This window comes from Symphalangus syndactylus, chromosome 19, assembly GCF_028878055.3.
Source record: "Symphalangus syndactylus isolate Jambi chromosome 19, NHGRI_mSymSyn1-v2.1_pri, whole genome shotgun sequence".
NCBI lineage: Eukaryota > Metazoa > Chordata > Mammalia > Primates > Hylobatidae > Symphalangus > Symphalangus syndactylus.
The window spans coordinates 80,763,251-80,774,365 of record NC_072434.2 but is presented as its reverse complement, the minus strand read 5'-3'; positions in this window follow the sequence as shown (position 1 = coordinate 80,774,365).

The window sequence follows — 11,115 nt, the reverse complement described above, 5'->3', positions numbered from 1 at the left end:
TCACCATAGCAAAGAGTTGGAACCAACCCAAATGTCCAACAACGATAGACTGGATTAAGAAAATGTGGCACATATACACCATGGAATACTATGCAGCCATAAAAAATGATGAGTTCATGTCCTTTGTAGGGACATGGATGAAACTGGAAACCATCATTCTCAGTAAACTATCGCAAGGACAAAAAAACCAAACACCGCATGTTCTCACTCATAGGTGGGAATTGAACAATGAGAACTCACGGACACAGGAAGGGGAACATCACACTCCGGGGACTGTTGTGGGGTTGGGGGAGGGGGGAGGGACAGCATTAGGAGATATACCTAATGCTAAATGACGAGTTAGTGGGTGCTGCAAAACAACATGGCACATGGATACATATGTAACAAACCTGCACATTGTGCACATGTACCCTAAAACCTAAATAAAAAAAAAAAAAAAAAGAGACAGTTGCTGGAAGACCAAGTTCTGGCCCTGTTAGTTAATGACTTTTACAACACCTCGTGCATCAATATAAAACAGAAATCCCGTACCTTAGGAATAAAGTCCATGCTCTGGAACACAGGTTGGCGACCTTTTTCTGTAAGAGGCAAGATAATAAATGCTTTAGGCTCGTGGGACTAGAAAATATCACTGGATGGCCCAGATGTCAGATTTCATCAAAGATATTAAACCAGCTAGTATAAATGTCCAATCAATTAAAGGAAAATATGGTTTTATAAATAAACACATTAGATAAAAAATGTCAGCAGAGAAATTAAAATGATAATAAATCCTATAATGTTAATTTGAATTGGGACTAGCAATATGAATTCATGTGCACTGAAAGGGTCTAAAAGTAGTGATATCCTTTAGCAATATCGAATAGCAAGCAGATTGGTATTTCTAAATACCATTTTTTACCTATAAAAAATGGCAAATTCAAGGTCTAGAGCAACAAATACTGTATTGCAGATAAGCCTGCAACTTTTGTGCCAGAAAGTAAGGAAGCTATAAAATACTGTGAACACAGCTGACTTAAAGGGACTCTCAGTGGTGAAAGCGTCAAGTTGAGCATCAAAAGAATAAACTACAATTCCTGAATGATATTCCATTGTATGTATATATCACATTTTGTTTATCCATTCATCTATTGATGCAGAATTGGGTTGCTTCCACTTTTTATTTTTGTTGTTGTTGTTGTTGTTTTGTTTAGATGGAGTCTTGCTCTGTCGCCCAGGCTGGAGTGCAATGGAATGATCTTGGCTCACTGCAACCTCTGCCTCCCGGGTTCAAGTGATTCTCCTGCCTCAGCCTCCTGAGTAGCTGGGATTACAGGCACATGCCACCAGGCCCGGCTAATTTTTCTATTTTTAGTAGAGATGGGGTCTCACCATGTTGACTAGGCTGGTCTCAAACTCCTAACCTCAAGTGATCCGCCTGCCTCAGCCTCCCAAAGTGCTGATATTACAGGTGTGAGCCACTGCACCCGGCCTGCTTCCACTTTGTGACTATTGTGCATAATGCTCCCATGGGTGGACAAATATCTGTTTGAATCCCTGCATTCAGTTATTGGGAGGTGTGTTTCACAATGGGCAGGTCTATGCAAACCTACCCCAAAGTCCAAGGAAGCTGAGAGGCTCAAGAGGTGGACAAATCCAGTTTCTTAGGAAGAAACAATAGAGATTTGTGAGAATCTCTATTTGTGAGAATGCTCTGATTTACGGTGAGTAGGTGGTCTTACACAAGGAGCAATAGACAAATTGGAAATCTCAGAGGCCTTCCCAGATTTGGGGTTAATCAGAAGGTAATATGGCATATGAGCATCTAAGATGGAGTTGCTTCAGCCTGCACAGGGTATATACTCAGAAGTGAAATTACTGAATCATGTGCTGAAATTGCTGAATCATGTAGTAATTCACTTTTTAATTGATTGATTTTCATATGCTGCACCATCCTTGTATTCCAGAAAACAAATCCCATTTTCTCAAGGGGTATAATCCTTTCAATATGCTGTCGAATTTGGTTTGCTAGTATTTTGTTGAGTGTTTTTTACATTAATATTCATAAGGATTATTGGTCAGTAGTTTTCTTGTATTGTCTTTGTCTGGCTTTGACATTAAGGGTAATGCCAGTCTCACAGAATGAGTTAGGAAGTGTTCCCTCATCTTCAATTTTTACATTATCCAATTTGTTGGGATAACAGTTGTTGATAGTACTCTCCTATAAATCCTCTTATTTCTGTAAAATCAGTACTTATGTTCCCACTTTCGTTTCTGGTAGTAGTAATTTGAGTCTTGTCTCTTTTCTAAGTGTATCTAAAGGCTTATAATTTTGTTCAAAATTTCAAAGAATTAACTCTTGGTTTTTTATTTTTTAAATTGTTTTTCTATTCTCTATTTTATTTATTGCTGTTCTCATCTTTATTATTTCCTTCCTTTTGCTAGCTTTGGATTTCATTTGTTATTTTTCTAGTTTCTTAAGGTGTAAACTTAGGTTTCTGTTGATTTGAGAGTTTTTCTTTTTCTTTTTTTTTTTGAGATGGAGGCTTGCACTGTCGCCCAGGCTGGAGTGCAATGGCGTGATCTCGGCTCACTGCAAGCTCTGCCTCCTGGGTTCATGCCATTCTCCTGCCTCAGCCTCCCGAGCAGCTGGGACTATAGGCGCCCGCCACCATGCGTGGCTAATATTTTGTATTTTTAGTAGAGCCGGGGTTTCACCGTGTTAGCCAGGATAATCTGGATCTCCTGACCTCGTGATCCGCCTGCCTCAGCCTCCCAAAGTGCTGTCATTACAGGCGTGAGCCACCGTGCCCAGCTGAGTTTTTCTTTTTTAATGTAAGCATTTCCAGCTATATATTTTCCTCTTAGCACTGCTTTCACTGCATTTTATAAGTTTTGATATGCTGTATTTTGATTTTCACTTTCATTAGTCTCAAGATATTTTCTAATTCCTGTCGTGATTTCTTCTTTGACCTTTGGTTGCCTAAGACTGTGTTAATTAATTTCCACATATTTATAAATTTTCCAGTTTTCCTTCTGCTACTGATTTCTAGTTTAATTCCATTGTGATCAGAAAAGATGCTTTGTATGATTTTATTCTTTTCAAAATTTTTAAGACTTGGTTTGTGACCTAATATATTAACCTATACTGGAGAATGTTCTACATACACTTAAGTAGAATATACATTCTGCTCTTGTTTGGTGGAATGTTCTATGGATGTCTTTTATTATTGTTGTAGAGCTGTCTATTTCTCCCTTTAATTCTATCAATGTTTGCTTCATATATAGGAGATTTGATGTTTATTGCATACATATTTATAATTGTTATGTTTTCTTTGTGAATTGAAGCTTTTATTATTATTATTATTTTATTATTATTATACTTTAAGTTTTAGGGTATGTGTGCACAACGTGCAGTTTTGTTACGTATGTATACATCTGCCATGTTGGTGTGCTGCACCCATTAACTCATCATTTAGCATTAGGTATATCTCCTAATGCTATCCCTCCCCTCTCCCCCCACTCCACAACAGTCCCCAGTGTGTGATGTTCCCCTTCCTCTGTGCATGTGTTCTTATTGTTTAATTCCCACCTGTGAGTGAGAACACGCGGTATTTGGTTTTTTGTCCTTGCGATAGTTTGCTCAGAATGATGGCTTCCAGCTTCATCCATGTCCCTACAAAGGACATGAACGCATCGTTTTTTATGGCTGCATAGTATTCCATGGTGTATATGTGCCACATTTTCTTAATCCAGTCTATCGTTGTTGGACATTTAGGTTGGTTCCAAGTCTTTGCTATTGTGAATAGTGCTGCTATAAACATACGTGTGCATGTGTCTTTATAGCAGCATGATTTATAATCCTTTGGGTATATACCCAGCAATGGATGGCTAGGTCAAATGGTATTTCTAGTTCTAGATCCCTGAGGAATCACCACACTGACTTCCACAATGGTTGAACTAGTTTACAGTCCCACCAACAGTGTAAAAGTGTTCCTATTTCTCCACATCCTCTCCAGCACCTGTTGTTTCCTGACTTTTTAATGATGGCCATTCTAACTGGTGTGAGATGGTATGTCATTGTGGTTTTGATTTGCATTTCTCTGATGGCCAGTAATAATGAGCATTTTTTCATGTGTCTTTTGGCTGCATAAATGTCTTCTTTTGAGAAGTGTCTGTTCATATTCTTTGCCCACTTTTTGATGGGGTTGTTTGTTTTTTTCTTATAAATTTGTTTGAGTTCATTGTAGATTCTGGATATTAGCCCTTTGTCAGATGAGTAGGTTGCAAAAATTTTCTCCCATTCTGTAGGTTGCCCGTTCACTCTGATGGTAGTTTCTTTTGCTGTGCGTAAGCTCTTTAGTTTAATTAGATCTTATTTGTCAATTTTGGCTTTTGTTGCCATTGCGTTTGGTGTTTTAGACATGAAGTCCTTGCCCATGCCTATGTCCTGAATGGTATTGCCTAGGTTTTCTTCTAGCGTTTTTATGGTTTTAGGTCTAACATTTAAGTCTCTAATCCATCTTGAATTAATTTTTGTATAAGGTATAAGGAAGGGATCCAGTTTCAGCTTTCTACATATGGCTAGCCAATTTTCCCAGCACCATTTATTAAATAGGGAATCCTTTCCCCGTTGCTTGTTTTTGTCAGGTTTGTCAAAGATCAGATAGTTGTAGATATGCGGCATTATTTCTGAGTTGAATGGGCAAAAACTGGAAGCATTCCCTTTGAAAACAGGCACAAGACAAGGATGCCCTCTCTCACCACTCCTATTCAACATGGTGTTGGAAGTTCTGGCCAGGGCAATCAGGCAGGAGAAGGAAATAAAGGGTATTCAATTAGGAAAAGAGGAAGTCAAATTGTCCCTGTTTGCAGATGACATGATTGTATATCTAGAAAACCCCATCATCTCAGCCCAAAATCTCCTCAAGCTGATAAGCAACTTCAGCAAAGTCTCTGGATACAAAATCAATGTACAAAAATCACATGCATTCTTATACACCAATAACAGACAGAGAGCCAAATCATGAGTGAACTCCCATTCACAATTGCTTCGAAGAGAATAAAATACCTAGGAATCCAACTTACAAGGGACGTGAAGGACCTCTTCGAGGAGAACTATAAACCACTGCTCAATGAAATAAAAGAGGATACAAACAAATGGAAGAACATTCCATGCTCATGGGTAGGAAGAATCAATATCGTGAAAATGGCCATACTGCCCAAGGTAATTTATAGATTCAATGCCATCCCCATCAAGCTACCAAAGACTTTCTTCACAGAATTGGAAAAAACTACTTTAAAGTTCATATGGAACCAAAAAAGAGCCCGCATTGCCAAGTCAATCCTAAGCCAAAAGAACAAAGCTAGAGGCATCACGCTACCTGACTTCAAACTATACTACAAGGCTACAGTAACCAAAACAGCATGGTACTGGTACCAAAACAGAGATATAGACCAATGGAACAGAACAAAGTCTTTATTATTATTCAATATTCTTCTTTGTCTCTTGTGACAGTTTTCTACTTATAGTCTATTTATCTATATTTTTTTAGTATAGCCACCCCTACTCTCTTTTGGTTACTATTTGCATAGAATCTTTTTATCCTTTCATTTTCCATCTATGTGTGCCCTTAAATCTAAAGTGAATCTTCCATAGACAGCAGATAGCTGGATCCTGTTTTGTTTGTTTGTTTTAAATCCATTTTGCCAATCTATGTCTATTCATGGAGGAGTTTAATCCATTTACATTTAATGTAACTACTGACAGGGAAAGACTTACTTTTGGCATTATATTGTATGTTTTCTGCATATTGCACAAATTTTTGTCCCTCATTTCCTCCATTACTGCTTTTCTTTGTTTTCAGCTGATTTTTTGCAGTGACACATTTTGATTCCGTTTTCATTTCCATTTGTGTGTATTCATAGATACTTCCTTTGTGGTGACCATGGTGATTACATATAACATCCTGAAGTTATAACAATCTATTTTGAATTAATGTCAACTTCAATCACATACAAAAACTCTATTCCATTATAGCCCTATTGCCACTCCACTTTATGTTGTTGATGTTATAAATTACACGTTTATGTGCCCATTAACATAGATTTATGATTATGCATTTGTCTTCTAAATTATTTAGAAAACAAAAAGTGGAATTACAAACCAAAATTATAGTAGTATGGTTTTTGCATTCATCTATGTATTTACCTTTACCAGAGATCTTCATATTGTTGAATTATAGTCTAGTATACTTTCATTTCAAACTGAGAGAATCTCTTTAGCATTTATTGCAGCGCAAGTCTAGTGGTAATGAATTTCCTCAGCTTTTTAAATCTGGGAATGTCCTAATTTTCCTCATATTTTTGAAGGACAGTTTTGTTGAATATGAAATTCTCAGTTGACAGGTTTTTTTTTCTTTTAGTATGTTAAAGATGTTAACCCACTGCCTTCTGGCCTGCTAAAAATATGTGTATAGTCTAATTAAAGATCCCTTGTATGTGACAAGTTGCTTTATTCTTGCTGCCCCTCCCCATCTTTTTTTAAGATAGAGTCTTGCTCTGTTGCCCAGGCTGGAATGCAGTGGCATGATCATAGCTCACTGCAGCCTCAAACTCCTGGGCTCATGGGGCTCATGTCATCCTCACACTTTACCTTCTAAAATAGCTGGGACTACAGGTGCATGCCACCATGCCAGGCTAAATTTTGTATTTTTTGTAGAGACAGGGTCTCACTGTGTTGCCCAGCCTGATCTCAAACTCCTGGCTTCAAGTGATCCTCTCACCTCAGCTTCCCAAAGTGCTGAGATTACAGGCATAAGCCACCACACCCAGCCACTCTTCCTGCTTTCAGGATTCTCTCTTTGTCTTTGTTTTTTGACAGTTCTATCACAATGTGTCTCAGTGTGGGTCTACTTGGGTTTGTCCTTCTTAAAGTTCACTAGGCTTCTTGGATTTGTAGACTTATACCTTTCATCAAAATTGGGGAGTCTTTTGTCCATTACTTTTTCAGATAAACTCTACTCCTTTCTCTGTCTCTTCCACTTCTTAAATTTTCATAATGCCTATGTTGGTCAATGTGGAGGAAAAGTTAAATATCAAATCTGAACTCAATTGAACATGGACACAAACAATGGTCACCAAGTCCTGGAACAGGTTGTGTAAGCCCCTTGAAGCATTCATCTAACACTGTTTCGGAGAAATCTCTACTTCGATCTATTCCTATATATTAGTTATTGAAAAATAACAGACAATTACAAAAACAAGTGACCTTTTTGTGTTCCTTGAGCCCAGTGTGAAGGGCCCTCATGACTGGGCCTTGTGCCAAACAATTTGTTACAAAAAGAGCTAGGGTCCCAGACTACGTCAAAGCTTCATGAGAACTCTCCTCATCTGTGCACGGACAAGTGGCCGACTCTGGAGTCCAGGCTGTTGCTTCCTGGCCTGGTGGTGAATCCTCCATAGTCTAGTGAGTGTAAATATATATATATATACACATTTATACATATATATACATTTATACATATATATATATATCTTTTCCCTTCTCCCCTTCCCATTGCAGTTTGCTTATTATATCAGTTTGCTTATTATATCATTTGCTTATTATATCTCCATTGCCATTTATGTGGGATAAAGGTTGTCTGCCCTTAAAGGTATTGTGTGTGTATCTTTTCTTCTCCCCTCATGCGTTTCAGGCACAGAATAGTCTGCTAGATGGTGTCCCATAAGTTATACTCTGTTCACTTTTTAAAAATCATTTTTCTTTTTGTTCCTCAGCCTCAATACTTTAAAATAACTTGTCTTAATTGTTTGAACCTGGGAGGCAGAGTTTGCAGTGAGCTGAGATCACGCCACTGCACTCCAGCCTGGGCAACAGAGCAAGACTCCATCTAAAAAATAAATAAATAAATAAATAAATAAGTAAAAAATAACCTGTCTTAATGTTCATTGATTCTTCTACATGTTCAAGTTTGCTGTTGAACCCCTCAGCTGTATTTTTCAAATAGTTATTGCATTTTTCAATTCCAGAATTTATGTTTGGTTTTTATTTTAATAATTTAAATCTTTTGTTGTTGTGGTTGTTCTCATTTTGTTCATATGTTGCTTTCCTGGTGTCCTTTAGTCTTTCTCCATGTTTTTCCTTAGTTCTTTAAACATATGTAAGATCTCAGGTTTAAAGCCTTTGTCTAGTAATTCCATTGCCTGTGCTTCTTCAATTACAGCCTCTGTAGATTTATTTTGTTCCTTTGAATGGACTATGTTTTTTTCTGTTTCTTTGTATGCCTTGTGATTTTGTTTTAATCAGGCATTTGCTAAAACAGCCACCTCTCTCAGTCCTTGCAGACTGGACTGTGACAAGGAAGACCTAATTAGCAGTATAATTTCTAAGATTCGTGATCAGCTTGGGAGTTCTCAGGTCTCTTTTGGACATGTACCCTGCCTAGGCGTGTGTGTTTGCATGTTTTTTATTACCCGCAGATACATATCTCTTTTTACATGTCTTAATTTCCCAAAGAGTCTCACCACAGCTTCTTCTCAGGGCCTTAGATGTTCTCATGTATTTATCCACAATCTCTTGCCCCAGGCATCTAAAGATCTGTAGTCCCCCTATAGCTTTCACATGCTATGATGCCTGTCACACTTCTTTCTAGCCTGCACTCTGAACTATTCTGCCTTTTCCCATCTGAAAATTAATACACCTATCTTGATGTCATTCAGTTTGGAAAATTTTAATTTTAAGCAAGGATAGCTGGCAAGGCTTTGAACAGGGTAGAGAGGCTTGAGAGTTCTATGTTATGGGAAGACCAAATCAATAGCGACAGCATATGGTGATTCTTAAGCAAATGTTTACCAGAAGGCCAGCTGCCAAAAAGACATTACAGAATGTTCTCCTTAAGAGATCATTTAGAACCAGCTGCACCCTGAGAAATTCTGTGCTTTGATGTAAATTAAAGATTACTGTCTCACTCTCTAATTTTGTGATCTTGATCTGCCCATTATTCTTGAATTCTGTAACCATATGACTTGAGATATTCATTTATGGCAGTCATATTCACCAGCCATGCTCCTTGATACCTCATCTATTCACCGACATGGCCTTCCTCATGTATAAAACACCAGAACTCAATAGCTTTTTTACCTCAGCAAAGTTCACTGCTGAGAAAGAGCTGTATATTTCTTTCACCTGGAGTAGAGGGTGGTGGAATGCCTGATTCCAAGAATAATGAGAACATTATTCCCAAGTGGCATGGGCTGCCACCATTGATTATACCCTAATGACTACTGAATTCTGTTGTTAGAGTCCATACTAGCCACAGAGTGAAGATGGATGGGGACAAAGGTATGACAGCAATAGGCTTGAAGAACAAAATTCCCCAGAGGGGGCCCTTGTCCTGCTCTACACAGTGGAAGCTCCTTGGGAAATATTTGTGACTTGTTTGAGTTAATGTGTAAAAATAAACAAAATATTTTAAACTAATATTTTTAAATTTTAGGTAATTGTCAATTCTCACTTGAAAATCATGATAAATAATATGCATTTCCCAGAATTCATATATACAGATTAGAAGTTATTAAAAAGACTGAATCCTAGATATCAAAGGAGATATCAAATTATCAGAAGAAAACACCCTGCAGATAAAGAGGCCACTGTATGTTTAATATTAACATACAACATGATTTATATAATCTTGATATTTAAAAAAACTTGTCTCCTTGTTTTTATTTTTCTCATCTTGATAAAATGGCCACTATTAAGGTTCTTATTTTTACTGCCAGCTCTGTAATGGGCCTTGGTCTAGAAAAGAGCTAAGATTGAGGCACCAGCACCAGATGAGGCCGTGATATGGGGTCCACTGTCTTTCACCTTGTATCACTAGTTTCCACTTCAGCGATTTTTAATACTATTAATTTTATGACTTCTCCAAAAATTAAAACAGCAGCTAATGTGGATGTTTCCTCTGTATCAAGGAAGGCTCATGAGCTGTGGATCTAGTAGAACGAGACTAACATCTTCCATTTAAGGAAACTCAATAAAGCTGACTCTTGTCTCTGTCCTTTTTTGCCTCCTTATGGGCATTACTTAATAGCATTGGGTGCCTTCAGATTTAAAAATAGCTACTGGTCCTGTTTCTTATTTCGTAAATTCATAAAGCTATACCTAAATTGGCTGGGTGCGGTGGCTCGCACCTGTAATCCCAGCACTTTGGGAGGCCAAGGTGAGTGGATCATTTGAGGTCAGGAGTTCAAGACCAGCCTGGCCAACATGGTGAAACCCTGTCTTTACTAAAAATACAACAATTAGCCAAGTGTGGTGGCACCCTCCTGTAATCCCAGCTACTCGAGAGGCTGAGGCAGGAGAATCACTTGAACCCGGGATGCAGAGGTTGCAGTGAGCCAAGATTCCGCCATTGCACTCCAGCCTAGGTTACAGAGCCAGACTCCATCTCAAAACAAAACAAAACGAAAACCCCACAGGATATATAATACAAAGAGTTAACCCTAACATAAACTATGAACTTGATAATGATGTGTCAATGCTGCTTAATTGATTGTAACAAATGTACCCCGGAGGTGGTGATGTTGACTGTAGTGAGGCAGTGTGCACAGGGCCCAGTTATAGGGGAACTCTCTGTACTTTCCACTTAACTTTGCTAGGAGACTAAAACTGCTCTAAAAGATAAAGTCTATTTTTGAAAAATGACTACACAAAGCTTTCAGATATAAACGTATGGCTTCGAATAAGCACACCTTCTGATTTTCAAAAATGGTTTTTTCCATTATTAAAAGTCTCAGAGCCTTTTTTTGATAAATTAGTAAATTTTATGTATGGTGATTTCAAAAGTACAATGAAGTCATTTGGTAGGAAAACCTCTTTGGTAAGTTATTTTGTATGGTGAAGAATCACTCTAATGTGGTGATATGATAAATCCAGAGATCCCTTTAAAAAGCACTACCGGGAGGTGGGGTGCGGTGGCTCACGCCTGTAATCCCAGCACTTTGGGAGGCCAAGGCAGGTGGATCACGAGGTCAGGAGATCGAGACCATCCTGGCTAACACGGTGAAACCCCGTCTCTACTAAAAATAAAAAAATTTTTTAAAAAATTAGGCTGGCGTGTTGGTGGGTGCCTGTAG